Genomic DNA, 27,727 nt, shown 5'->3' on the forward strand with positions numbered 1-27,727 from the left:
ACATAAGACAAAGGGAAGTTTGGATTCAAATCTGTGTCAGTTACACTCTGCCTTCTCCACCTTGGGTTCCCTATTGCCAGCTTTCCTGTCCCCTCCTGCCTTCTAGTCTTTGCCTCTGTGCTGTTGTGTCCCCTGTAGTCTTGTTTTGTTTCATGGGCCTGTCTAATCTTTGGCTGACGGGTGAACCTCAGGCATGACTGCATTACTGAGCAGAAAGGATTTCGGGGGGCCATGCTCTCAGGGTTTCTCCAGTCTCTGTCAGGCCTGTAAGTCTGGTCTTTTTTGTGATTGACAATTTTCGTCTACATTTTTCTCCAGCTCTGTCCCAGACCCTCTATTGTGATCTCTGTCAGAGTGGTCAGTGGTGGTAGCCAGGCATCATCTAGCTGTACTGGACTCAGTCTGGTGGTAGATGTGGTTCGTTAGTCCTTGGGGCTAATCTGTTTTGTTTTAGTCTTCTTCATTCTTCCTTGCTCCCAAAGGGGAGAGACCTGTGGTGTATCTTAGATGGCTGCTCACAGGCTTTTAAGACCCCAGATGCTAATACCCAAAGTAGAACATAGAAGATTTTCTTTATAAACTATGTTATGCCAATTTAGCTAGATGTAACCAGGGACCATGGTTCCCACAGCCCTCAGCCCAGCAGTTCACTCCCTCAGGGAGTTTGGATTTGTATGGAGCTTCCATGACCTTTTTACATGACATTTTTTAAGGCCACTTTTATTCTGATAAAATGAGTGGATGATGGGTTTTAAGCAGTGAAGTAACTCCATGTGACTATGTTTTTTAAAGCATCCCTTTGCCAGTTCTGTGGAGAATGTTTTTTACAGGGTTTTTTACAGAGAGAAGAATAAATACTGGAGATTTGTTAAGTCCCTTTCCTCGTGCTACATGTGAGAAATGACAATGGCTTGAACGTGACATCCCCCCCTAAAAAAGTCAAACTCATTGCTATGGAGTTGACTCAGCCAAGTAGCGACCCTATAGGACAGAGCAAAACTGCCCCCAATAGAGTTTCCGAGGAGTGTTGGTGGATTGAAATTGCCAGCCTTTTCGTTAGCAGCCATAGCTCTTAACCACTGCTCCACCAGGGTTCTGGGCATGACCTAGGGAGCCTTAAATTTATATAGGTGCCTTGCCAGAAGTAGCGAGGCTGAATAAAGTTGAAGGGCTAGAGTCTATTTTTATACAAAAGTTTCTTAAGGGGTAGTAGATAATGCTGGATTCCTTTTTGTGTGAACATTTAAAATCATTATGAAAAGTTCCAGAAAGAAATGAGAGACAGTACACACAGAAACTCATTGTTTCATTGTTTCCCATACGTAGGGGAGGGATGTTCCACCAAAGGTACTTTATCTTAGCCTACAAAGAGGCTATGCTATAGGGAAATTATGCTTGCACAAAGCAGTGTATTGCAACTTCCTCGTGACTGACCTGACAACCCATTCCAAGTCGCTAAAGCAAGAGTGGATGTTCCCAGATTGTTCCCAATGAAATATCCCCCTAGCAACTAAATGGTTACAGAGCCAGGGAAGACTCCTTAAACCAATCATGTATTCCCATATGATATGTTTCTGACCTTTGACAATAGTGTAATTTTTCTTAATTTACTTCCTTCTGTAGTAGTATATTAGAGACTCCCTGATTGTGATTCAGTGGATTCTGTTAGTCTCTTGTGTCTGGTGCACACTGGCACATCTCTCATTGCAATGATCACCTCTGTATATGTTTAAGAAATATCTCTTTTCATGAAATTTGATTCTGGGGTCTTTTTCTCCAACGCCAGACAAGATGGTGGCTGTCAAGAGTAATAAGAAGTAGTCAGAGTCTGGATATATTTTGAAGATAGAAGAGAAATTCCTGACAAACTGGATGTGAGATATGAGAGAGAGAATAAAATAAATGATGACTTCAAGGTCTTTTAGCCTGAAAGAGTGAAAAAATTGAGTTGCAATTAATGGAAATATGAAAGACTGTATATAGTAGGATTATTAGAGAAAAATGGGAGTTCAGTTTTACACATGCCAACTTTTAGATGCCTACTATAAAACTTCCAAGTGGTAATGTCAAAGAATCAGTTGTATATACAAGATGTGAGGTTCATGGAGTGGTCTAGAACGCAGATACATATTTGTGAGTTGTAGGCATATAAACCAAAAAACCAAACCCGTTTTCATCAAGTGGTTAAGGGTTTGTCTACTAGCCAAAGGGTCACCAGTTCAAACCCACCAGTCACTCCATGGGAGAAAGATGTGGCAGTCTGCTTCCAGAAAGATGATAACCTTGGAAACCCTATGGGGCAGCTCTAATGTGTTGATGATTGAAAGCATGAGAATGGGTGAGATTACCAGGGAGGGAGTAAGTATAGAGAAAATGTTCAAGGACCAATCTGTGGGACATTCTCCTATAGGATGGGTGAGGAGAGGTGACACCAACAAAAACTATTGAGAAGAATGAGCCAGTGAGGTAGAAAGGCAGTCAGGACAGCCGTGTCTTGGAAGTTGGAAAAAAAAAAAGAAGTTTTCAGATAGTGTTTACTGACATTGAGAAGTCTTATTTCCTTAGGGAGACTGTTACAGGAATACCACAATTGTTTTCTTTAAGAAGCAGAAGTGTATTTTCTCACAGTGTAGGAGTCTGGAAGTCCAAATTCAGGGCACAGCTCTAGGGGAATTCTTTCTTTCTGTTGGCCCTGGGGGAAGATCCTTGCCTCAGTTTCCATAGCCTCAGAGTTCCTGGGGTCCTTGTTAACCCTCACATGTGCTTCTGTCTTCCTCAGTTTGTCCTCCTTTGTCACAGGGCCTAATCTGTTCTTTTTGTATCTCAAAAGTCATTACACTTAAGACATACCCTACACTGATTATGACCTCATTAACAGAACAAAGAAAACTGGTTCCCCAATGGGAATAAATTCCCAGGTATAGGGGTTTGGATTTCAACACAAATTTTAGGGGGACACAATTGAATCCTTAACAGAAGTCAAGGAAGAGAAGTTCTTGAAAAAGTGAGAAGTCATTGCTAATCTTGACAAGAAGCTTCCATGAACTGGTGGTGTCAAAAACTGGAAAGTAGTGGATTTCAAAACTGGAGCTAGGAAATCTGGATAATTCTCTAGGGGATGTTTTTATAAAGCCATCTGAGAAACAGGGGAGTAGCCAGAGGGACATGTTGGGTCAAGAGAAACCTTGTTAAGTTAGGAGACAGCACATGTGAATATTCGTGGAAATAACACAATAGTCAGGAGACTATCCAGACGTTTCCTCTGTTCATCTGACTTTGGCACCGTTCTAGATCTTGGAGATCCAGAAAAAGAAAAAAAAAAAATCTGCCTTCATGGACATAAATTGTATCATGGACATAAGCCAACTTGTAGGTTAAAAAAATGGAAATATGCATTATATTTGACTGTCTTTATTTAATAAGTAGAAACACCATGTTCAAGAGTAGGAAAGCGCATTATAAGGGATGAATAAACACTCAGGTAGAGGAGATAATCAGGTAGAGAAAGTGCTTGACGGCGACACAGAGTCAGAGTGAGCTGGACCCTGAGAAAGGCACAAGGAAAATGAGATGCTGAGATGCACAGCGACCATCAGAGGCACACCTCATCTCCAAAACCATCTCCATTCTTACCCTGGTTTTCTTCACTCAAATTTCTGTCTGAAGGCTTTATATCACTTGTTCCAAAAAACTGCCCCCTCCCCCGCCCACCGTTAGAGGGGGAACAAAGAGTGTATAGGTGTTACTACTGAGGATTAGGGAAATAAAGTCGACAATTGACCTAGATTTGATATCACAGAGGTTATTTTCAACGTGCAGCTGGGTGTACAGTGAGGATAGCAAGATTTTTTTTTTTTAATCAGAAAACTTTTCCCCTTGGCCAGTACGGGGATTGAACCCGCGACCTTGGCGTTATTAGCACCACGCTCTAACCAACTGAGCTAACCGGCCACCCGAGGGATAAGATTTTTTTATGTTCAGATACTAGGAAGGTTTTTCACACCTTCTTCACTCATCCAAACGATACTTGCTTTTACATAATCTTAACTATAAATAAATGACACTCCTTTTTCAAGCTTCTCTGTATGTTTTTTTATTTCCTCTTTCCTCACTCCCGCAGAAAGAGACACAAAATCTCTACCTCCAGCAGAGATGAATTCGCTTCTCCTAGGGAAAATAAGAAATTTTGGAGCCGTCGATTTCATCCCAACAGAAATATTACTAGAGAGGGCTCCTTCAGCCTACCCCAGGAAGCAAATCTTTGAGAACGATTCAGACACCTCAGGAGAAGGACCTGGTTGATTTGGTCCCTGCTGACGTCCTGAGAATTCCCCTCCTGACAGGAAGGAACGTCCCGGTGGATCTTCCTTGCCTGTTCCGAAATCCTGGGCAGATGACCCTTCTCTGTGTTCGAGAAAACGCCCTGCAGCGTGGATCTCTGTGGGTCCTTTTTTTTGTTGTTGTTGTCATTCACCGCTCATGTCCCTCTTTCCTTTCTCTAAGGACGAGGACTGTGTTGTCTCGTTCTTTACTCCTCTAGGGTCCCGGGTGCCTCCACAGCGTGGTGGGTTGGTCAATAATTTCAGTTCAAGAATTGGAAAAAGCGTACAGAATATCATCTTGGCTGATAATCAGGTTTTGGAAAAATAAACAAAGGCTCTAGATTTTGCTAACTGGCCAATATATTCTTTTAATCATTGCCTGCAATATTCGAACAGTGTAGGTCTTGACGCTCAGATTATTTTGGAGGTTTCAAGCTGCTCTTTTCTAGCCACCCCCATAATACACGGACGCTGGAGTGGAGAAGCTCAGACACCACCATCTTCTCCCTACTGATCTGGGGGCACCTGCCATCATACACTAGGTACTGAGTGTGTGGGTCCGCTATACTAAGCGATGCTTAAGGCAAAACCTGGAAAAAGGCGACTCCCTTTACATAAGCAAAAAAGGGAATGTTAAGGGAAGATAGTGAAAACGGCGGGAAGAAGAAAGAAAACAAAAACATATCACAGTTTTCATTTTCCTTCAGTAAATCAAGTAAATGCAACAAGAAACTGTAGACTAACTTAAAAGAACTAGGCATCTGTGAAGCCTAATATAAAGATGTGTGATGTCCCAGGGATGAACAATATAGAGTCCACTCTTACAAGTCACCCTTCCCCTGTATCTGGCGCGCAGCTTGACATTCCAGGGTCATATCCCTGCAGCTAGCTGCCTGGCCCCTAGTGCGGACTCACGGGCTTCCAGAGTTCGGTCCTGAGGGTCTAGTGCTCCGGTTCCTAAAGGGTAATTTCTTTCCCTAGAGGGGCATACACAAGAGTAATTTCCATGGGACAATACTGAGGAGTTTCTTAAAATTAAATGCTTCATTCCTGTCGCCAGCCCGCCTGTGTTTGTAAAGGAATGGCATCTATGAGGGAAGACTTTGATTGTTATGAATAGTGGAGTTTGCTTGGTCGTTTTAATAGGCAAAAAGTATGAGTGAAAGAAGTGTACCGTCACTGTGAGAATTTCCTGGAGGAAAAGACGGCTTTGAGATTATCCAGCCTGGGGCATCTAGAAAAACTCTATGAGGGAACTTGAGACTGAAGGCCAGTTTCATCGTAATTGCAGTGATTGGGTTTGCCCAATATAGGAAAGGCCTTGCTTGCTATGAAACACGGTGGGAAAACATCTGTTTTCTGAGCTTAGAAATGAACTAATTTTATTCCGGAGATCCTTCCTCCTTACCGAACATATAAAAAGCAACCACCCATTGCCATTAACCGAACATAGAAGAACGTATATATTGTAACCAACGCAAGAACTCTCCTGCCCTCTCTGTTGGTCTAGGCTTGAAAGCAGTACATCTTCTCCCTAGAGACGCTGACACTCAGGTCTTCCCCCACCCATAGCCAGTGCCAGCGCCTCCCCTGCCGGGTTCCGCTCTGTTTCCGAGGTTTCCAAGAGGGTGGAGGCGGGTCTTAAGAGAAGGACCCTGCCCCAAAGATCCTCCTCTGAGTGGATCCGGTGGACGTGTCTCCCTTCAGATTCAGAGCGTGGAATGTACAGGTTTTCTGTCAAGTGAGGACCTCAAAAGCTTACCCGCTTTGAAATCGACCCCTAGGGACTTCCGGTTTCAAATCAAATGTCATCAGGAGTCTCCATCAATTTTTTTCTTCTTTCCGAAGGTCTTGTTCATTTGGTTTAATCAACATGATGTCATTAATATGTTGATAATTTTTAAAAGGGAAAGACTTTAGGGGAATTATTTATATAACTAATGTAAGGCTAAATAAAGCAAATTTTAAAGTATTTTTAAACATAATGATTAACATTAATTTGAAAGAGCTTTCGACAGAACATAGAATAATCTTGGAATATTAAATAGGGCATACCAAGAATATATGAAGATTATTAAATTTTTTCTAATGAAAAATTTCATGGGTAAACAATGTGAATTTCCCAGTTAAAACTCTTGCATGACACGTTGGACAGAAGTGTCCACAAACATTTTTGGGATCTTAGGATTCTTACTCTGTCCTATAGGGTCGCTATGAGTCAGAATCGACTCCATGGCCATGGGTTTGGTTTTTTGTTTTTGGTTAGGATTCTTGGAAGGGGATTCTTCCACTGAAAGTATTTGCTGCCCTCCAGTGGGGGTTGGTGTAATGTTGAAAAATAAAAGTTCTTTGGGAAATATTAGCTTAAGTATGAGGCAATGCACCCAAGAAGTCTGGTTGGGTCAAACTTTTGTCTTTTTTGGCTTTTGTACAGCAGGATAAGTCTTATAAGCACATTTACGATTCCTGGGTCATAGTTAGAGAGGCCTGGTGGCTTTGGGTTGTGCAAGTGTGTGTGTCTGTTTTGGGGGCAGGGGGTGTGGAGTATTTGAGAAATCAATGCAACCAAATGGATTTTGCAGCATGTTTGAAAAGTTTTACGTGTTTTGGTATATGTGTTGCCCACAAATTATGTATCAAAATGTATCAAAATTCATTATTTTAAGGCAGGAGACAAATGGCATATATGAATATTTATGGAAGTAACATGAAAGTCAAGAGAAAATTAAGAGGTTTCATACATTCACTCTGGCTTTGGCATCATTCTAGGTCTTGGAGATCCAGAAAAGGAAAAAAAAAAACAAAAAAACTCTCTTCATGCACAGCAATTAGAGTTGGAAGTCTATTGATACCTTAAAAAAAAAAAGAAAGAAGGAAGGAAAATATGCATTGTGTCTGACTGCGATTGCTATAAATCTGTAGGGATTAGTTTCAGCGGTAAGAAAGAGCAGTGCAAGGGCTGAGGTGATAATCAGGCAGCAGAGATAATCAGGTAGAGAAAGTACTTGACAGTCCCATGGAAACACAGTGCGTTGGACCCTGGAAAAGGGACAAGGAGAACCAGGTGTCAGATGCACAATGGCCTCCATGCACACCGCCCATCCCCAAGGCCATCCCCGCTCCTAGCCTCCTTTTCTTCACTAAAATTTCCATCTTCTGGCTTTGTGTCACTTGTTTCAAAAATCTCTTTCTTTCTTCTCTTCACCATGCCCATTTTTGAGGGGGAGCAAAGAGGGTAGGTGTCACTACTGAGGATTATTAAAGACATACAGTTGACATTTGAACTAGATTTTATATCAGAGTGCCTATTTTCTCAGTTTAGCTGGGTGTGAATTGAGTGCAAAGTTATTTGTGTATTTATTTTTAATCAACAGAAATCTTGTTTCTCTGGCTCAAACATAGACCAAAGCTGGGAACTTGGCATTATTAACACCACACTCTAAACAAACATTCTAACCAGACAACTGTTTAAAAAAAAAAAAAAGTACTCTTTTACATTCAGATAGATCTGTCTTTGTTGTCTTCCTCTTCACTCATCCAAAGGAGACTGTCATATACATAATCTTAACGATGACTAGATGACACTAATTTTTCAAGCTTCTCTTTATGTTTTCAATTCCCCTTTCTGCACTCCTGCAAAAAGAAAAGAAACTCAAAAACTACCTCCAGCAGAAACAAACTTCGCTCCTCCATTGCAAAATAAGACGTTTTGGAGCTTGTCTATTTCTTCCCTAGAGAAACATTGACTAGAGAGTGTTCCTTCATCCTTCCCCAGGAAGCCTTTGAGAAGGTTACTGCAACCCCTGGAAAGGATCAGGTGGATCAGGACGTGAGGATTCCCTTCCAGACAGGAAAGAGGATCCCTGTTGAATCCGCCCTGTGCGTTCCTATATCCTGGAGAGACGGCCTCTTCTTTGTGCTCCCTCAAAGGCTAAAGTTGATTAATTTCCAATTTAGGGCAAAATGTAATAGGCAGAGTACCTCTGTGAAAGCACCTAAAGAGACTTTTTATCTCCTGAGCTTTGTATGGTCCATGGATATTTAGATTCTCAGGGCACTTGTAGGGGATAACGTTGGTTCACTATATTAATGACATATGATTCATTGCCATATGAATAGAGAATGACCCAGCTCCAAAATCCCATTCAATGTATGGTTTCTTGACCACTCCTGGCACAAGCTGTATTCATGTGGATTAGATATTTGTGTGCAGGAAGATTATTAGGGAATGATATAGGAACAACACCTGTAAAGGAGTGAGGGAAGCAGGGTTAAAGGGGGAAAGTCGACAGGCAGCAACAGAGGACTGAGCTGATCCCATGAGGAGCCTTGAAAATGGGATGGCCCTTCAGAGGTAAGGCAAGAGAGTCAGACCTTTATAGGTATGTATTAAGCATCCATTACTGTGGACTGTGTTCAGAGAGGGAACATGGCCTTGACTGAGGCAGTTCCTTTCAGCTGAGGGCAATTCCTAGAGAGGACCTCAACTTTGTGCCATGAGGGAGCAACACTTGTGGCAGCTGGGGAAATGAATGCCTTGGTCCTGAAAGGAGGGAATCTGGGTGTCACAACCCAGAACACAACACAGAGAACAAGGTTGGAGGCAGGCTTAGCGGGCAGCTGCTAAGCAGCAGTAGGAAGGTTGTTAGGTTACTGCAGTAATTCAGGCAAGAGATGCAGGTAGTTTGGGCCAGATTGGAAGCAATTCAGGAGCTGAGAATTTTGTATCATGTCCCAGGAGCACCAACAGGACATCCCGACAGGAGGAAATGTTGTGATGCCTGGGTAAGAAGTGCATTTCATTATCCAGCTTTTGATTTTAGAGGACACTTGAGTCATGAAACAATATTATATCCAATTTATGATTAATAGGCACATGAACCTTCATACTAAAAAGTAATGGAAACAAAATTAGAAATTCTACCATTGATCCAATTCTTGAAAAGCTCCCATAGGTAATAAAAATGGAAAAACATAATAGCTAAAATTATAATCATGCTGGGACTATTTCCTTTATAAAGAATTTTAAAATATGGAAGTTTTTACTAGCTTAAGATAATAATTTCAGATGAATATGGGATTAGATTAATTGATTACTTTGCTAATGCCTTGTTCTCATTTAAAATGGTAAAGATTAATTTATATAAATTTTAAATGGCTTCTTTTCCCACAAGGAAGAATTAGTAATCTCTTGTCAGGGCCAGTGGTGCCAAAGAAATCCATGTGACTGTGGATGAAATCAATTTTGAAGACAGTGTCTAAAGCAGAATCTCTCATACCAGGCTGTGGAACTCTGTGTCCCTAATGAACTATTTTAAAAATATTTTAAAGAATAAAACAAAGAAAAATATTTACAAAATTATGCTAGTACTATTTTTTATGCCCTAAAATATTTATTTTAGAAAATGAAATCAACTTCTATAAATGAAAAGTAGGCATGGATTTTTTTCCCCAAATTTATTTAGCTAGTGAGAGCGAAGCATAGAATCTTCTCATTCATAGCCAAGTGGTGCTTTCCGATTCATAGCGACCCTTTTCAGAAAAATACCCAGGCAAATCAAGGCAAAAAGGATAGCTTTTTAATAATTAGTGCTGGGACAACTGGATATCCACACACAAAAAGAAGAATTTAGAGCCTTCCCTCAAACCATATACAAACGTTAACTTAGAATCCATCATAGACTGAAATGTAAGACCTCAAATTATGAAAGTTTTAGGTGAAAACACTGAAGAAAATCTTTGTGACCTTGGACACCAAAAGCACTATCCATAAAGAAAAAAATTGACTAACAGAACTAAATTAAAATCTTTTGCACTTCGAAAGACACCATTAGGAAAATGAAAAGACAAACCATAGGCTGGGAGAAAATATCCGTGAATCAAATATCTCATCAAGGACTTGTATCCAGAATATGTAAAGAAATTTTATAAATCAATAATACTAAGATAAAGAACCAAATTTAAAAACACAGAAGATTTGAATAGACATTTGTCCAAATAAGACATGCAAATGGCTAATGAACACATGTAAAGATGTTCAACACCATAGTTATAAAACCAAAAAAGAAAAAAGCCCAAACTCTTTGCTGTCGAGTTCTAACACATAACCACCATATAGGAAAGTAGAAGTGCCCCATAACTTTTCCAAAGACCAGCTGGTAGATTTGAATTGCAGACCTTTACTTAGCCGCTGTAGTACTTAACCACTATACAACCAGTGCTACTCACAGTCATCATGGATGTATAAATTAAACCACATTGACATAGCACTTCACACTTACTCTGTGCCTATACCAGAAAACATAGATGATAACCTGTGTTACTGATGATGTGGACAAATTTGAACTCTCATACAGTGCTGGTGGGAATGCAAAATGACACAGCCACTTTAGAAAACAGTTTGACTGTTTTTAAAAAGGTTAATAATAATTTTAACATATTGTTGTTACAGGTTGAATTGAATCCTCCAGAAATATGTGTTGAAAATTTTAACCCCTATATCTCTGGACGAAATCCCATTTGGCAATAGGATTTCTTTGTTCTATCAGTGAGGCCGTATCGCTGTAGAATGTGTCCTAAACCTATTAACACTTGAGATGAAAACATCAGGTTAGAGTCAAAGACAAGGGAGCACACGCTGGGTGGAAGACAGGTGCTACCAGAAAACAGACACAGGTGAATCTACTTAGAAGCACATAAAGCAGCACAGGAAGTAGGATTGCAGGCTGCTAAAAGGTTAAGTTGGCTCCACTGGGGATTGAACCCAGGATCTTCTGCGTGTAAAGCAGATGTGCTAAACACTACACCATGGAGCCACTACAAGTATAGTCCCATGGACATCCAGAACAACTAACAAATCTGTATTGGAAGAAGTCCAGCCAGAATGCTCACTAGAAGTGAGGATGGCAAGACTTCCTCTCACATATGACGTGATATCAGAAGGGATCAGCCCTTTGAAAAGGACATTCTGCTTGGTAAATCAGAGGGTCAGTGAAGAACAGAAAGACCTTCAATGAAATGGACTGACACAGCACTGCTACAATGGCCTCAAGCATAACAATGGTTGTGGGGATGGCACAAGAGCTGGCAGCGTTTTGTTTTCTTGTAGGGTCTGCTGTGAGTCAGAACCAGCTCCATGGCACCGAAAAACAACAAAATCAAAAAGTTGAACTAGACGAGAAAGAACCTCCGCCCAGAGACACATACTGAAGTTGGCCTTCTACCCTCCTAAACTGTGAAAAAGAAAGAAAGAAAAAAAAAAATCCTGTTCTTTAAGCCACCCAAAGGACTGGTCCCTCCTCATAATATGTGGAAAGCATCTAAGAGGAGCTCTCACCACCTTCGCTTCTAATGAGCATTCTGGCTGTACTTCTTCCAAGACTTTTTTTTTTTTTTAATAACTTTTATTAAGCTTCAAGTGAACGTTTACAAATCCAATCAGTCTGTCACATATAAGTTTACATACATCTCACTCCCTACTCCCACTTGCTCTCCCCCTCTTGAGTCAGCCCTTTCAGTCTCTCCTTTCGTGACTATTTTGCCGGCTTCTCTCTCTCTCTATCCTCCCATCCCCCCTCCAGACAAGAGTTGCCAACACAATCTCAAGTGTCCACCTGATATAATTAGCTCACTCTTCATCAGCGTCTCTCTTCCACCCGCTGACCAGTCCCTTTCATGTCTGATGAGTTGTCTTCGGGGATGGTTCCTGTCCTGTGCCAACAGAAGGTCTGTGGACCATGGCCGCCAGGATTCCTCTAGTCTCAGTCAGACCATTAAGTTTGGTCTTTTTATGAGAATTTGGGGTCTGTATCCCACTGATCTCCTGCTCCCTCAGGGGTCCTCTGTTGTGCTCCCTGTCAGGGCAGTCATCGATTGTGGCCGGGCACCAACTGGTTCTTCTGGTCTCAGGATGATGTAGGTCTCTGGTTCATGTGGCCCTTTCTGTCTCTTGGGCTCTTAGTTGTCGTGTGGCCTTGGTGTTCTTCATTTTCCTTTGCTCCAGGTGGCTTGAGACCAATTGATGCATCTTAGATGGCCGCTTGTTAGCATTTAAGACCCCAGACGCCACATTTCAAAGTGGGATGGAGAATGATTTCATAATAGAATTATTTTGCCAATTGACTTAGAAGTCCCCGCAAACCATGTTCCCCAGACTCCCGCCCTTGCTCCGCTGACCTTTGAAACATTCATTTTATCCCGGAAACTTCTTTGCTTTTGGTCCAGTCCAATTGAGCTGACCTTCCATGTATTGAGTGTTGTCTTTCCCTTCACCTAAAGCATTTCTTATCTACTGATTAATCAATAAAAAACCCTCTCCCACCCTCCCTCCCTCCCTCCCCCCCTCATAACCACAAAAGTATGTGTTCTTCTCAGGTTTACTATTACTCAAGATCTTATAATAGTGGTCTTATACAATATTTGTCCTTTTTCCTCTGACTAATTTCTCTCAGCATAATGCCTTCGAGGTTCCTCCATGTTATGAAATGTTTCAGAGATTCGTCACTGTTCTTTATCGATGCGTAGTATTCCATTGTGTGAATATACCACAATTTATTTACCCATTCATCCGTTGATGGACACCTTGGTTGCTTCCAGCTTTTTGCTATTGTAAACAGAGCTGCGATAAACATGGGTGTGCATGTATCTGTTTGTATGAAGGCTCTTGTATCTCTAGGATATATTCCTAGGAGTGGGATTTCTGGGTTGTATGGTAGTTCTATTTCTAACTGTTTAAGATAACGCCAGATAGATTTCCAAAGTGGTTGTAGCATTTTACATTCCCACCAGCCGTGTATAAGAGTTCCAATCTCTCCGCAGCCTCTCCAACATTCATTATTTTGTGTTTTTTGGATTAATGCCAGCCTTGCTGATGTGAGATGGAATCTCATCGTAGTTTTAATTTGCATTTCTCTAATGGCTAAGGATCATGAGCATTTTCTCATGTATCTGTTGGCTGCCTGAATATCTTCTTTAGTGAAGTGTGTGTTCATATCTTTTGCCCACTTTTTGATTGGGTTGTTTGTCTTTTTGTGGTTGAGTTTTGACAGAATCATGTACATTTTAGAGATCAGGCGCTGGTCGGAGATGTCATAGCTGAAAATTCTTTCCCAGTCTGTAGGTGGTCTTTTTACTCTTTTGGTGAAGTGTTTAGATGAGCATAGGTGTTTGATTTTTAGGAGCTCCCAGTTATCTGGTTTCTCTTCATCATTTTTGGTAATGTTTTGTATTCTGTTTATGCCTTGTATTAGGGCTCCTAGGGTTCTCCCAATTTTTTCTTCCATGATCTTTATCGTTTTAGTCTTTATGTTTAGGTCTTTGATCCACTTGGAGTTAGTTTTTGTGCATGGTGTGAGGTATGGGTCCTGTTTCATTTTTTTGCAAATGAATATCCAGTTATGCCAGCATCATTTGTTAAAAAGGCTTTCTTTTCCCCAATTAATTGACACTGGTCCTTTGTCAAATATCAGCTGCTCATACGTGGATGGATCTATGTCTGGGTTCTCAATTCTGTTCCATTGGTCTATGTGCCTGTTGTTGTACCAATACCAGGCTGTTTTGACTACTGTGGCTGTAAAATAGGTTCTGAAATCAGGTAAAGTGAAGCCTCCCACTTTCTTCTTCTTTTTCAGTAGTGCTTTGCTTATCCGGGGCTTCTTTCCCTTCCATACGAAATTGGTGATTTGTTTCTCTATCCCCTTAAAATATGACATTGGAATTTGGATTGGAAGTGCGTTATATGTATAGATGGCTTTTGGTAGAATAGACATTTTTACTATGTTAAGTCTTCCTATCCATGAGCAAGGTATGTTTTTCCACTTAAGTATCTCCTTTTTAATTTCTTGTAGTAGAGCTTTGTAGTTTTCTTTGTATAGGTCTTTTACATCCTTGGTAAGATTTATTCCTAAGTATCTTATCTCCTTTGGGGCTACTTTGAATGGTATTGATTTGGTTATTTCCTCTTCACTGTTCTTTTTTTTTGATGTAGAGGAATCCAAGTGATTTTTTGCTGGGAGCCAGGCTGCAAGGGCGGCCCCTCTGCACCCACTGCCCCCAGCATAAACATCGAAGAATTCCTGAAAAGTCAGGAATATCTCTGTCATCTGTGTTCTGTTTCTGTTTCATTTTCAGCCTGTGTATAGCAGAATGTATAAGCATAAAATTCCATTATAGATTTAGGGACCTTTGGAGGGGGGCGTCCTACTCATAATCCCCTGGTAAAATCCCGGGTAGGGACAGCCCGTGTATTACCTGGGGATCAACATGAAGTTGTCTTAGGGGGAAAAACGAATAGCTCAACTATGGAAAACAAAAGCAGGATGGTGGAATCCTGGTATTTACCGAGGCCCTTTTGTGATTAAACCACCACCCACACATGATCCCATAAAAGTGGAAAAACAAAAGGCAGTGAGTTCTCTCAGCCGATTTCTCAGCCAATTACAGGTTGACCTTCTCGTCTACCCCGCTCACTGCTGCGCTTGACTGGTCTTTGGGTATAGAGATTGGGCTAATTGTCCTTGGCATAATCGTGGACAATATGACGTAACCCAAAGTGGCTGGACTTCAAGAATTTGGCCACCCTGGACAAAATGGACAATGGACAAAGCCTATGTGGCAATGGTTTTTGCAAAAAGATTAATTATTATAAAAACTGTGGAAGGTATTGCAAGATTAAGCATAAGTGTAAAGCAGTATGAAGTCAATTGTTACTTTGTGTAAAAATAAATCAACAAAATATTCTCTTCAGTTAAACAAAAACTCATTGTACTTGTGTGCATATGTGGAACTGTACTATGTGTCACTTGGAAAATTATGTCTCTGGAAAATGATGTCATCTATGATGATTATATCTTGTACTGCCCCTTTGTTGATCACGGGATGTTATGCTTTTGTAAGCTTATGATATAAAAAAACATGTAAAAAATAAAGAGCAGGCTTTCTTTTTCTGCAGAATGAAAATATAAGACACACTACCTCTCATTCTTTTTCGCCAAACTCTACCCCTCCTCTGGTGACCCTGTTCTTTGCTGAGGCTGGCCCCCGGCAATTTTTGTATGTTTATTTTATAACCTGAGACTGCCAAACTCTTCTATTAGTTTCAGTAGTTTTCTGGAGGATTCCTTAGGGTTTTCTGTGTATAAGATCATGTCGTCTGCAAATAGAGATAATTTTACTTCCTCCTTGCCAATCCGGATGCCTTTTATTTCTTTGTCTAGCCTAATTGCCCTGGCTAGGACTTCTAGCACGATGTTGAATAAGAGCAGTGATAAAGGGCATCCTTGTCTGGTTCCCGTTCTCAAGGGAAATGCTTTCAGGTTCTCTCCATTTAGAGTGATATTGGCTGTTGGCTTTGCATAGATGCCCTTTATTATGTTGAGGAATTTTCCGTCAATTCCTATTTTGGTAAGAGTTTTTATCATAAATGGGTGTTGGACTTTGTCGAATGCCTTTTCTGCATGAATTGATAAGATCATGTGGTTTTTGTCTTTTGTTTTATTTATGTGATGGATTACATTAATGGTTTTTCTGATATTAAACCAGCCTTGCATACCTGGTATAAATCCCACTTGATCAGGGTGAATTTTTTTTTGATGTGTTGTTGGATTCTATTGGCTAGAATTTTGTTGAGGATTTTTGCATCAATGTTCATGAGGGATATAGGTCTATAATTTTCTTTTTTTGTAATGTCTTTACCTGGTTTTGGTATCAGGGAGATGGTGGCTTCATAGAATAAGTTGGATAGTATTCCGTCATTTTCTATGCTTTGAAATACCTTCAGAAGTAGTGGTGTTAACTCTTTTCTGAAAGTTTGGTAGAACTCTGCAGTGAAGCCGTCCGGGCCAGGGCTTTTTTTTTGTTGGGAGTTTTTTGATTACCGTTTCAATCTCTTTTTTTGTTATGGGTCTATTTAGTTGTTCTACTTCTGAATGTGTTAGTTTAGGTAGGTAGTGTTTTTCCAGGAATTCATCCATTTCTTCTGAGTTTTCAAATTTGTTAGAGCACAATTTTTCATAATAATCTGAAATGATTCTTTTAATTTCATTTGGTTCTGTTGTGATGTGGTCCTTCTCGTTTCTTATTCGGGTTATTTGTTTCCTTTCCTGTATTTCTTTAGTCAGTCTAGCCAATGGTTTATCAATTTTGTTAATTTTTTCAAAGAACCAGCTTTTGGCTTTGTTAATTCTTTCAATTGTTTTTCTGTTCTCTAATTCATTTAGTTCAGCTCTAATTTTTATTATTTGTTTTCTTCTGGTGCCTGATGGATTCTTTTGTTGCTCACTTTCTATTTGTTCAAGTTGTAGGGACATTTCTCTGATTTTAGCTCTTTCTTCTTTTTGTATGTGTGCATTTATCGATATAAATTGGCCTCTGAGCACCGCTTTTGCTGTGTCCCAGAGGTTTTGATAGGAAGTATTTTCAGTCTCGTTGCATTCTATGAATTTTCTTATTCCCTCCTTGATGTCTTCTATAACCCAGTCTTTTTTCAGGAGGGTATTGTTCATTTTCCAAGTATTTGATTTCTTTTCCCTAGTTTTTCTGTTATTGATTTCTAGTTTCATTGCCTTGTGGTCTGAGAAGATGCTTTGTAATATTTCGATGTTTTGGACTCTGCAAAGGTTTGTTTTATGACCTAATATGTGGTCTATTCTAGAGAATGTTCCATGTGCGCTAGAAAAAAAAGTATACTTTGCAGTAGTTGGGTGGAGAGTTCTGTATAAGTCAATGAGGTCAAGTTGGTTGATTGTTGTAATTAGGTCTTCCGTGTCTCCATTGAGCTTCTTACTGGATGTTCTGTCCTTCTCCGAAAGTGGTGTGTTGAAGTCTCCTACTATAATTGTGGAGGTGTCTATCTCACTTTTCAATTCTGCTAAAATTTGTTTTCTGTATCTTGCAGCCCTGTCATTGGGTGCATAAATATTTAATATGGTTATGTCTTCCTGATCAATTGTCCCTTTTATCATTATGTAGTGTCCTTCTTTATCAGTTCTGAAGTCTATTTTGTCAGAAATTAATATTGCTACTCCTCTTCTTTTTTGCTTATTGTTTGCTTGATATACTTTTTTCCATCCTTTGAGTTTTAGTTTGTTTGTGTCTCTAAGTCTAAGGTGTGTCTCTTGTAGGCAGCATATAGATGGATCGTGTTTCTTTATCCAGTCTGTGACTCTCTGTCTCTTTATTGGTGCATTTAGTCCATTTACATTCAGGGTAATTATAGATAAATAAGTTTTTAGTGCTGTCATTTTGATGCCTTTTTATGTGTGTTGTTGACAATTTCATTTTTCCACATACTTTTTTGTGCTGAGGCATTTTTCTTAGTAAATTGTGAGATCCTCACTTTCATAGTGCTTGACTTTATGTTAGTTGAGTCGTTACGTTTTTCTTGGTTTTTATCTTGAGTTATAGAGTTGTTATATCTTTTTGTGGTTACCTTATTATTTACCCCTATTTTTCTAAGTAAAAACCTAACTTGTATTGTTCTATATCGCCTTGTATCACTCTCCATATGGCAGTTCATTGCCTCCTGTATTTAGTCCCTCTTTTTGATTATTGTGACCTTTAACTATTGACTTCCATGATTCCCTGTTATGTGTATTTTTTTTTAATTAATCTTAATTTGTTTGTTTTTGTGATTTCCCTATTTGAGTTGATATCAGGACGTTCTGTTTTGTGACCTTGTGTTGTGCTGATATCTGATATTATTGGTTCTCTGACCAAACAATATCCTTTAGTATTTCTTGTAGCTTTGGTTTGGTTTTTGCAAATTCTCTAAACTTGTGTTTGTCTGTAAATATCTTAATTTCGCCTTCATATTTCAGAGAGAGTTTTGCTGGTTATATGATCCTTGGCTGGCAGTTTTTCTCCTTCAGTGTTCTGTATATGTCATCCCATTCCCTTCTTGCCTGCATGGTTTCTGCTGAGTAGTCTGAACATATTCTAATTGATTCTCCCTTGAAGGAAACCTTTCTTTTCTCCCTGGCTGCTTTTAAAATTTTCTGTTTATCTTTGGTTTTGGTGAGTTTGATGATAATATGTCTTGGTGTTTTTCTTTTTGGATCAATCTTAAATGGGGTTCGCTGAGCAACTAGGATAGATATCCTTTCATCTTTCATGATGTCAGGGAAGTTTTCTGTCAGGAGTTCTTCAACTATTTTCTCTGTGTTTTCTGTCCCCGCTCCCTGTTCTGGGACTCCAATCACCCGCAGGTTATCCTTCTTGATAGAGTCCCACATAATTCTTAGGGTTTCTTCATTTTTTTAAATTTTTTTATCTGATTTTTTTTCAGCTATGTTGGTGTTGATTCCCTGGTCCTCCAGATGTCCCAGTCTGCATTCTAATTGCTCGAGTCTGCCCCTCTGACTTCCTAGTGCGTTGTCTAATTCTGTTATTTTATTGTTAATCTTTTGGATTTCTACATGTTGTCTCTCTATGGATTCTTGCAACTTATTAATTTTTCCACTATGTTCTTGAATAATCTTTTTGAGTTCTTCAACAGTTTTATCAGTGTGTTCCTTGGCTTTTTCTGTAGTTATCCTAATTTCATTTGTGATATCATTAAGCATTCTGTAAATTAGTTTTTTATATTCTGTATCTGATAATTCCAAGATTGTATCTTCATTTAGGAAAGATTTTGATTCTTTTGTTTGGGGGGTTGGAGAAGCTGTCATGGTCTGCTTCTTTAAGTGGTTTGATATGGATTGTTGTCTCCGAGCCATCACGAGGAAACTAGTTTTTCCAGAAAATCCGCTAAAAAAAAAAATGCAGTCAGATCCCTATCAGAGTTCTCCCTCTGGCTCAGGCTATTCAGATGTTAATGAAGCCACCTGGGGAGGGTGGGGGAGGGAACAGAGAGATAGGAGAGTAGCACCTCAGAATATAGCCAGAGTTGCTTGTCTTGCTTGGAATGACTATTATATCTGAGATTCCCGCGGGCGCGTCGCCTATGTGTGCTGGCTGTGTGGAGATTGTCCCCAGGGGGTCTGGCCCGTTGAAGTCACAGTCAGATCCTCCGCTTCCAGCCCCACGCCCAGCGTCAAGGCTCCCCGACTGGGACGGTGCACTCTCGACTCCAAAATCAGTCGCTGCCTCCCGGGGACTTCTCGTCCCTCTAGCCATGTGGCCGTGCCGCCCCCGAGAACCAGTTGGGCCTCCTCCCGGGGTTAGTTCAGATGGGTGGAGCAGCTCCCCGTGCTTGTGCCATGACTGGGACGCTGTTCTCCCCGCTCCAATACCAGTCGCTGCCGCCCGGGGACTTCTCCTACCAGCTGAGTCCCACGCCACCCACGCGACCCGGCTGGTCCCCTTCCCAGGGTTAGTTCAGGGGGGTGGAGCAGCTCTCCGTGTTTATGCCGTACCTGCGACCAGTCCAAATCCCTGCGGGACGGTTCCCAGGCTCGGACGCTGCTCTTTCTGCTCCAAGACCAGTCACTGCCTCCCGGGGACTTCTCCTACCGGCTACGTCCCACGCCGCCCGTGGAACCGGCTGGTCCCCCTCCCGGGGTTAGTTCCGGGGGGTGGAGCAGCTCTCTGTGCTTGTGCCGTACCTAACTGGTACGCTGGCTCCAGGCTCTGGAAACAATCGCTGCTTCCCCGTATTAGTTCGTTCTCCGTCTCTAAATCTGTGTTTGTTGTTCAGGGTTCGTAGATTGTTATGTATGTGATCGATTCACTTGTTTTCCCGTGTCTTTGTTGTAAGAGGGATCCAAGGTAGCGTCTGCCTAGTCCGCCATCTTGGCTCCTCCATCTTCCAAGACATTTTGTTAGTTTTTCTGGTAGTCCATGGGACTGTACTTGTTGTGGTTCCACGGTGTAGTGATTAGCATATCAGCTTTACATGCACAAGATCATGGATTTGATCCCCAGTGGAGCCAGTGGTATTTCAGTCAGAGCAGAATGAAGAAACTAAGACATCATTATGTCAGGGACCACATCTCTTTTGCTACCTTTGTATTGGCAGGGACTGGCACACAATAGTACATCAATACCTGTTGCCATCAAGCCAATTCACTGTCCCATAGCGTTTCTAAGGAGCAGCCGCTAACACTTTAGTTAGCAGCTGAGCTCTTAATCTCAATGCCACCAGGGCCTTTCTGTATCAGTGTATCTGCTACAAGTTGAGGGAAATCCTTCAGCTGTCTTGGGGAGGTGAGGCAGGCACAGAATTTTAGTATGATGTGAGGCCCACGGAGCTATGGCTAGTCTATACTTTAAATCTTTACTTCGGGAGCAATTCTCATGGGGCCAAGCAGTGTCCAATCTTCTCTCAGAATCAGTTCCTCACTGATTTGAAAGTCCATTGAACTAAACTTGTCTTTGGTCTGGGATAGTGACAACTAGACCAATGACCAACATGATGATAAATGGAGAAAAGATTGAAGTTGTCAAGAATTTCATTTTACTTGTATTCACAATCAATAGCACTGGAAGGAGCAGTCAAGAAATCAAAAGATGCATTGCATTGGGTAAATCTGCTGCAAAGGACCTCTTCAAAGTGTTGAAGAGCAAAGATGTTACCTTGAAGACTAAGGTGTGCTGACCCAAGACATGGTATTTTCAATTGCATGATACGCATGTGAAAGCTGGACAATGAATAAGGAAGACTGAAGAAGAATTGACGCCTTTGAATTGTGGTGTTGGTGAAGAATATTGAATATACCATGGATTGTCAAAAGAACGAACAAATCCGTCTTAGAAGTACAGCCAGAATGCTCCTTAGAGGCAAGGATGGCGAAACTGCATCTTACATACTTTGGACATGTTGTCCGGAAGAATCAGTCCCTGGAGAAGGACATCATGCTTGGCAGAGTACAGGGTCAGTGGAAAAGAGGAAGACCCTCAATGAGGTGGATTGACACAGTGGCTGCAACAAGGAGCTAAAGCATAACAACGATTGTAAGGATGGCTCAGGACCAGGCAGTGTTTCGTTCTGTTGTGCATAGGGTCGCTATGAGTCAGAACCAACTCGACACCACATAACAACAGTGACATTACCCGAAAAGTATGAAGGATAAGTAGTTAAGCTGTTGAGTTGAAAAACTAGCAGCATCTCAATGGAGTTATGTTTTTATATGGCTATTTATCTTGTCTGGAAATGCAGAAATAAATCCTCCATACTGAATTGTTGTGAAACACAAACCTTTAGAAGGATGGTGGGCCATCCCAAGTTTTGTATTGAGTTCCTGTGCTAATCAGGCCTCCTTATCCTCATTCACCTCTGAAATGAGCTCAATCTCTTCAAACTGTATTTCCAGCACCCTTAAAACTTTGACACTTTTATTGTGTACTTTTAGGTCAAAGAATCTGTGAGCTCCCAATGTACAGGGTGCTAATTCAGCCTAGCCTCCCCACATAGTAGAGCCTTCATGTTCAGAAATGCTGGCTGTGATATGATGAAGTTGTTACACATGATAGCTGCTGATGGGAAAGCTGACCCCAAACAGTGCGAAGGTTAAAAAAAGTTCAAACTCTCTTTCTGGTAATAGAATCTAACATGGAAGTGAGGGATGTCCTGGGCTGAAATCATCACAAAGTTATAATAAAGCAAGAAGAAAGAGTCTATTCCGCAAAGGTTCACAGGGGCAGAAACAGAAAATAGACAAGTAAACTGCCAGAGCCATGTCTGCCCAAGTTCAAGGAATATTACAGAATCGAGTATATATTAACATTACAAATCGGTAATATCATTAAAAGTTTCACCTTTTCAAACTGGCTAAAAACTGCTAAATATACATGACTCTACATTTTCAATTGTCTTTCTTCATAAGCATTGGTTCAGATTTGAGTAATGGCAGTCAGGAAGGTCTTCACTGGTTCAACACATCTTACTATTTACTAAATGCTAAAAGACAAAGAGAAGAGTGGAAAATACATGGATCTTTTGTGCTCTGTTTAAGATTCGTTTATATGAAATTTTCCCTAAAGGATGCTTTCTAGGTTTCCCTAGCTATTGTTTTTATACCTCACGACCAGTTGATGTGTCCTTGTGAGTCCAGCTCCAGCTACGTCACTTTATACTAACGGACAGGGAACAATGGCCCCAATTTCAACTCCTAGGTCACGAGGACCGTGTCCCTTCACCTCTTCTGCCAACACACTTATTGGAGGTCAATAACCTTGGTATAGTAGAAGGAACCCGAGGTATGACATCCAGTCACATCTGTTTCCATATAATATTTATTACATTGTTACAGAAAAGGCAAAATCAGTGATCTTTCTAGATCTCATTTTCATCGTTTGCTAGTTGAAAAATTAAGCCAGAATACTTCTCAGAAGGGAAGATGTTGAGACTTTGTCTTATATGTTTGGACATGTTTTCAGGAGGGACCAGTCCCTGGAGAAGGTCACATGCTAGGTAGAGAGTCAGCAAAAAAGAGGAAGACCCTCAATGACATGGATTGACACAGTGGCTGCAACAATGAGCTCAAACATAGCAATGATTGTGAGGATTGTGCAGGACCAAGCAGTGTCTCATTCTGTTGTACATGGAGTCACTATAAGACTGCACCTAACAACAACTACATTCTGTGCCAGACACGGTTCTAATAACAAATGCTACAGTAGTAAACGAACAAAAAAAGTCTTTTGAGTTTTCCCTCAATGTAGAACAAAACTGGCAATCCTAACCAAGACCAGGTTTACTGAACTGATAGAGACTAGAGGAATCCCCGAGACTATTGCCCTAAGACACCCTTTTAACTTGGAACTGAAGTCACCTCCAGAGGCCTCCTTTCAGTCAAATAATAGATTGGCTTAGAAAATAAATATCACCTGTTTTTTTTGTGTGAGGGATGTGTTCCCTTAAACAATCAACTATACGAGACCAAATGGTCAACATTTACCCAAACACGAGAAGGCAAAAATGGGTAGGGAAGCTAGATAAATGGACATAGAACAAACAGAATGGAAATAATGAGAATGCTGACACCTTGCAAAAACTGTAGCCAATGTCGTGGAAAATTTGTACAAAAATTGTAAAATGGGAACCTAATTTCGTGTGTGAAATTTCACCTGAAACACAATACACATTTTTTTTTAATAACTTTTATTAAGCTTCAAGTGAACGTTTACAAATCCAATCAGTCTGTCACATATAAGTTTACATACATCTCACTCCCTACTCCCACTTGCTCTCCCCCTCTTGAGTCAGCCCTTTCAGTCTCTTCTTTCTTGACAATTTTGCCTGCTTCCCTCTCTCTCTATCCTCCCATCCCCTCTCCAGACAAGAGTTGCCAACACAATCTCAAGTGTCCACCTGATATAATTAGCTCACTCTTCATCAGCGACTCTCTTCCACCCGCTGACCAGTCCCTTTCATGTCTGATGAGTTGTCTTCGGGGATGGTTCCTGTCCTGTGCCAACAGAAGGTCTGTGGACCATGGCCGCCAGGATTCCTCTAGTCTCAGTCAGACCATTAAGTTTGGTCTTTTTATGAGAATTTGGGGTCTGTATCCCACTGATCTCCTGCTCCCTCAGGGGTCCTCTGCTGTGCTCCCTGTCAGGGCAGTCATCGATTGTGGCCGGGCACCAACTGGTTCTTCTGGTCTCAGGATGATGTAGGTCTCTGGTTCATGTGGCCCTTTCTGTCTCTTGGGCTCTTAGTTGTCGTGTGGCCTTGGTGTTCTTCATTTTTCCTTTGCTCCAGGTGGGTTGAGACCAATTGATGCATCTTAGATGGCCGCTTGTTAGCATTTAAGACCCCAGACGCCACATTTCAAAGTGGGATGCAGAATGATTTCGTAATAGAATTATTTTGCCAATTGACTTAGAAGTCCCCGCAAACCGTGTTCCCCAGACCCCCGCACTTGCTCCGCTGACCTTTGAAACATTCATTTTATCCCAGAAACTTCTTTGTTTTTGGTCCAGTCCAATTGAGCTGACCTCCCATGTATTGAGTGTTGTCTTTCCCTTCACCTAAAGCAGTTCTTATCTACTGATTAATCAATAAAAAACCCTCTCCCACCCTCCCTCCCTCCCCCCCTCGTAACCACAAAAGTATGTGTTCTTCTCAGGTTTACTATTTCTCAAGATCTTATAATAGTGGTCTTATACAATATTTGTCCTTTTGCCTCTGACTCATTTCGCTCAGCATAATGCCTTCCAGGTTCCTCCATGTTATGAAATGTTTCAGAGATTCGTCACTGTTCTTTATCGATGCGTAGTATTCCATTGTGTGAATATACCACAATTTATTTACCCATTCATCCGCCGATGGACACCGTGGTTGCTTCCAACTTTTTGCTATTGTAAACAGAGCTGCAATAAACATGGGTGTGCATGTATCTGTTTGTATGAAGGCCCTTGTATCTCTAGGGTATATTCCTAGGAGTGGGATTTCTGGGTTGTATGGTAGTTCTATTTCTAACTGTTTAAGATAACGCCAGATAGATTTCCAAAGTGGTTGTACCATTTTACATTCCCACCAGCAGTGTATGAGAGTTCCAATCTCTCGGCAGCCTCTCCAACATTTATTATTTTGTGTTTTTTGGATTAATGCCAGCCTTGCTGGTGTGAGATGGAATCTCATCGTAGTTTTAATTTGCATTTCTCTAATGGCTAATGATCGAGAGCATTTTCTCATGTATCTGTTGGCTGCCTGAATATCTTCTTTAGTGAAATGTGTGTTCATATCCTTTGCCCACTTCTTGATTGGGTTGTTTGTCTTTTTGTGGTTGAGTTTTGACAGAATCATGTAGATTTTAGAGATCAGGCGCTGGTCGGAGATGTCATAGCTGAAAATTCTTTCCCAATCTGTAGGTGGTCTTTTTACTCTTTTGGTGAAGTCTTTAGATGAGCATAGGTGTTTGATTACAATACACATTTTTAAAAACACACAAAAAAAGTCTTTTCCCTCATAGACCTTACGTTCCAGTGATAAAGAAAGGCAGATTGCAAAATGATTAAGTAAATTACATAGTTTATTACATGTACATAAATATATTGACGAAAAAAATCAGGAATGAGGATAAGACATTCAGGAATAGTGAAACTCTGGAAGTCCACGGTGGATTCACTAATAATGTGATGCTTGAAGAAGATGAGTTAGTGCACGTATCTGGAATAGAGTGTTGAAAGCAAAGGCAGTGGTTAGTGCGAAGGTCCTGAGGCAGAAAGATGTCTAATGTATTTAAAGTACAACTAGAAGCTCAATGATAACTTTAGCAGAGTGAGCAAGGGGGAGAGCAGTAGGAGAAAAGGTCAGAGAGGAAATTGATTAGGGAGCAGGGACATTATGTAGAGCCTGGTAGATTATTACAAGGATTTTGCCTTTTTTTTTTTTTTCCTCTGAGTACAGTAAGGATCCAATGATGCATTTTTAGTAGAGAACAATAAGGAGCCATTGTCAGGTTTTAAATATTCTGTAGACAGTATCTTGTTAAAGGCAATGGAAGCAAACTCAAGACATAATAAGAGATATTGATAATATTCTGGACCCTGGTGGTGCATGGTGAAGAGCTCGTTGGCTGCTAACCAAGAGGTCAGCAGTTAGAATCCACCAGCTACTTGGAAACCCGATGGGGCAGTTCAACTCTGTTCTATAGAATTACCCTGAGTTGGAATCAGCTCCATGGCAACAGGTAATAATATTCTACATTAGAGAATATTATGGCTAAAGCCAAGCTAATAGTAATTAAAGGATCTAAGAACTGGCCATATTCCAGATATATTTTGAAGATAAAGCAAGGACAATTTTCAGAGTGACTGGATATGCTGAATAGAGCAAAAATGGAGTCAGTGAAGGTACCAAATTCTTAGTCCTAAACAGCTGGAAGGATGGAGTTGCAGTTAAATGAGATAGAGATCAATATGTTTGGAACAGTTTCAGAGGATAGATATGAATTCCAATTTGGGATATGTTCAGGTTAAGATGCTTACTGTAAGACTTCTAAGGGGAGATAATCAGTCGGCTAGAGATACACAATGGTACTCCAATGAAGACCATGGAAGATGTAACCATGAGATGATGAGCTTAGCCAGGGAAGGACAACAAAAACAGAAGAGGCCTGAGGATTGAGCTCTGAGACTTTACAATGTTTACCCAAAAGCCAGAGAGGTCAGATAAGAAGACAATCAGGTAGAGAAAGTGCTTGACAGTCATATGGATATAGTGCACTGGACCCTGAAAAAGGGACAGGGAGAACAAGATGTCAGACGGACAGTGGCCATCAGACGCACAACCCACTTCCAAGGCCATCCCCACTCCCAGCATCATTTTCTTCACTGAAATTTCTATCTTAAGGCTTTATGTCACTTGTTTCAAAAACCTCTTTCTTCTTCTCCTCACCCACCCCTTTAGAGGGAGAGCAAAGAGGGTAGGAGTCACTACCTAGGATTAAAGAAATAAAGTTGACATTTAATCTAGGTTTTATGTCAAAGAGGCTCTTTCCAATAGTTCAGCTGGGTGTGAAGTGAGCACAGCAACGACTTCTCTTGACCCAGCATGGGCATCAAACTGGGCACCTTGTCTTTATTAGCACCTCCTAACCCGCTGAACTAACCCGCCACCAGTAAAAAAGTTATTTTACATTTAGAAACCGCTAAGTATGTTGACTCACTCATCACTCATCAAAAGAACCCTCTCATTTACCCAATCTTGACTATTACTAAATGATACTACGTTTTCAAGTTTCTCTTTATGTTTCCTATTTCCCTTTTCCACACTCCGGCAAAAAGAAGAAGAAACATAAAATCTGCACCTCCAGCAAAAACGAACTTCGCTCCTCTGTCGCAAAATAAGACGTTCTGGAGCTCATGGAATTCATCCGATAGAAACTTTCACTAGAGAAGGTTCCTTCATACTACCCCAAGAAGCCTTTGAGAAAGATTCGGAGACCCCTGGGAAGGATTTGTTGGATTTGGCCCCGGCTCAGGACATGAGGATTCCTCTCCAGAATGTCCCAGGTGGATCAGCCCCACCTGCTACTAAATCCTGGGGAAATGCCCCTTCTCTGTGTTCCAGGAAGGCTAAAGTTGATTAATTACAATTTAGGGCAAAATGTAATAGGCAAAATACCTCTGTAAAAGTATCTAAAGAGACTTTTCTCTCATGAGCCTTATATTGTCCATGGCTAGTAAAAAAAAAAAAAAAAAAAAGTAAGACTGTCTGGACATTTGTATAGGATAACATGGGTTCACTATATTAATTGCCACAGGAATACAGAGCGATCCAACTTCAAAATCCCATTTAGTGTATGGTTTCTTGGACCACTCCTGGCACAAACTGTATTCAAATGGGTTAGATATTTGTACACAGGAAGTTTATTAGGGGATGCTATGGGAACAACACCTGTGAGGGAGTGAGGGAAGCACGATTACAAGGGGAAAAGTTGACAGGGAGCAACAGAGGCCTGAGCTGATCCCTTGAGGAGCTGTGAAAATAGGATGGACCTTCAGAGTTGAGGCAAGAGAGTCAG

The 27,727-nt window shown here is 40.9% G+C and overlaps 2 non-coding genes across 2 annotated transcripts; both read right to left on the bottom strand.

Annotated features, from left to right (window-relative positions):
• Window positions 1–3,877: 3,877 nt before the first annotated feature.
• TRNAI-AAU (transfer RNA isoleucine (anticodon AAU)) lies at window positions 3,878–3,951 on the bottom strand. Its single transcript has one exon. It is a non-coding gene; the product is annotated as a tRNA-Ile (tRNA).
• A 7,113-nt stretch (window positions 3,952–11,064) lies between these two features.
• Window positions 11,065–11,137, bottom strand: TRNAV-UAC (transfer RNA valine (anticodon UAC)). Its single transcript has one exon. It is a non-coding gene; the product is annotated as a tRNA-Val (tRNA).
• Between the last annotated feature and the right edge of the window lie 16,590 nt (window positions 11,138–27,727).

The sequence above is a fragment of the Elephas maximus genome, chromosome 1, assembly GCF_024166365.1.
Source record: "Elephas maximus indicus isolate mEleMax1 chromosome 1, mEleMax1 primary haplotype, whole genome shotgun sequence".
NCBI lineage: Eukaryota > Metazoa > Chordata > Mammalia > Proboscidea > Elephantidae > Elephas > Elephas maximus.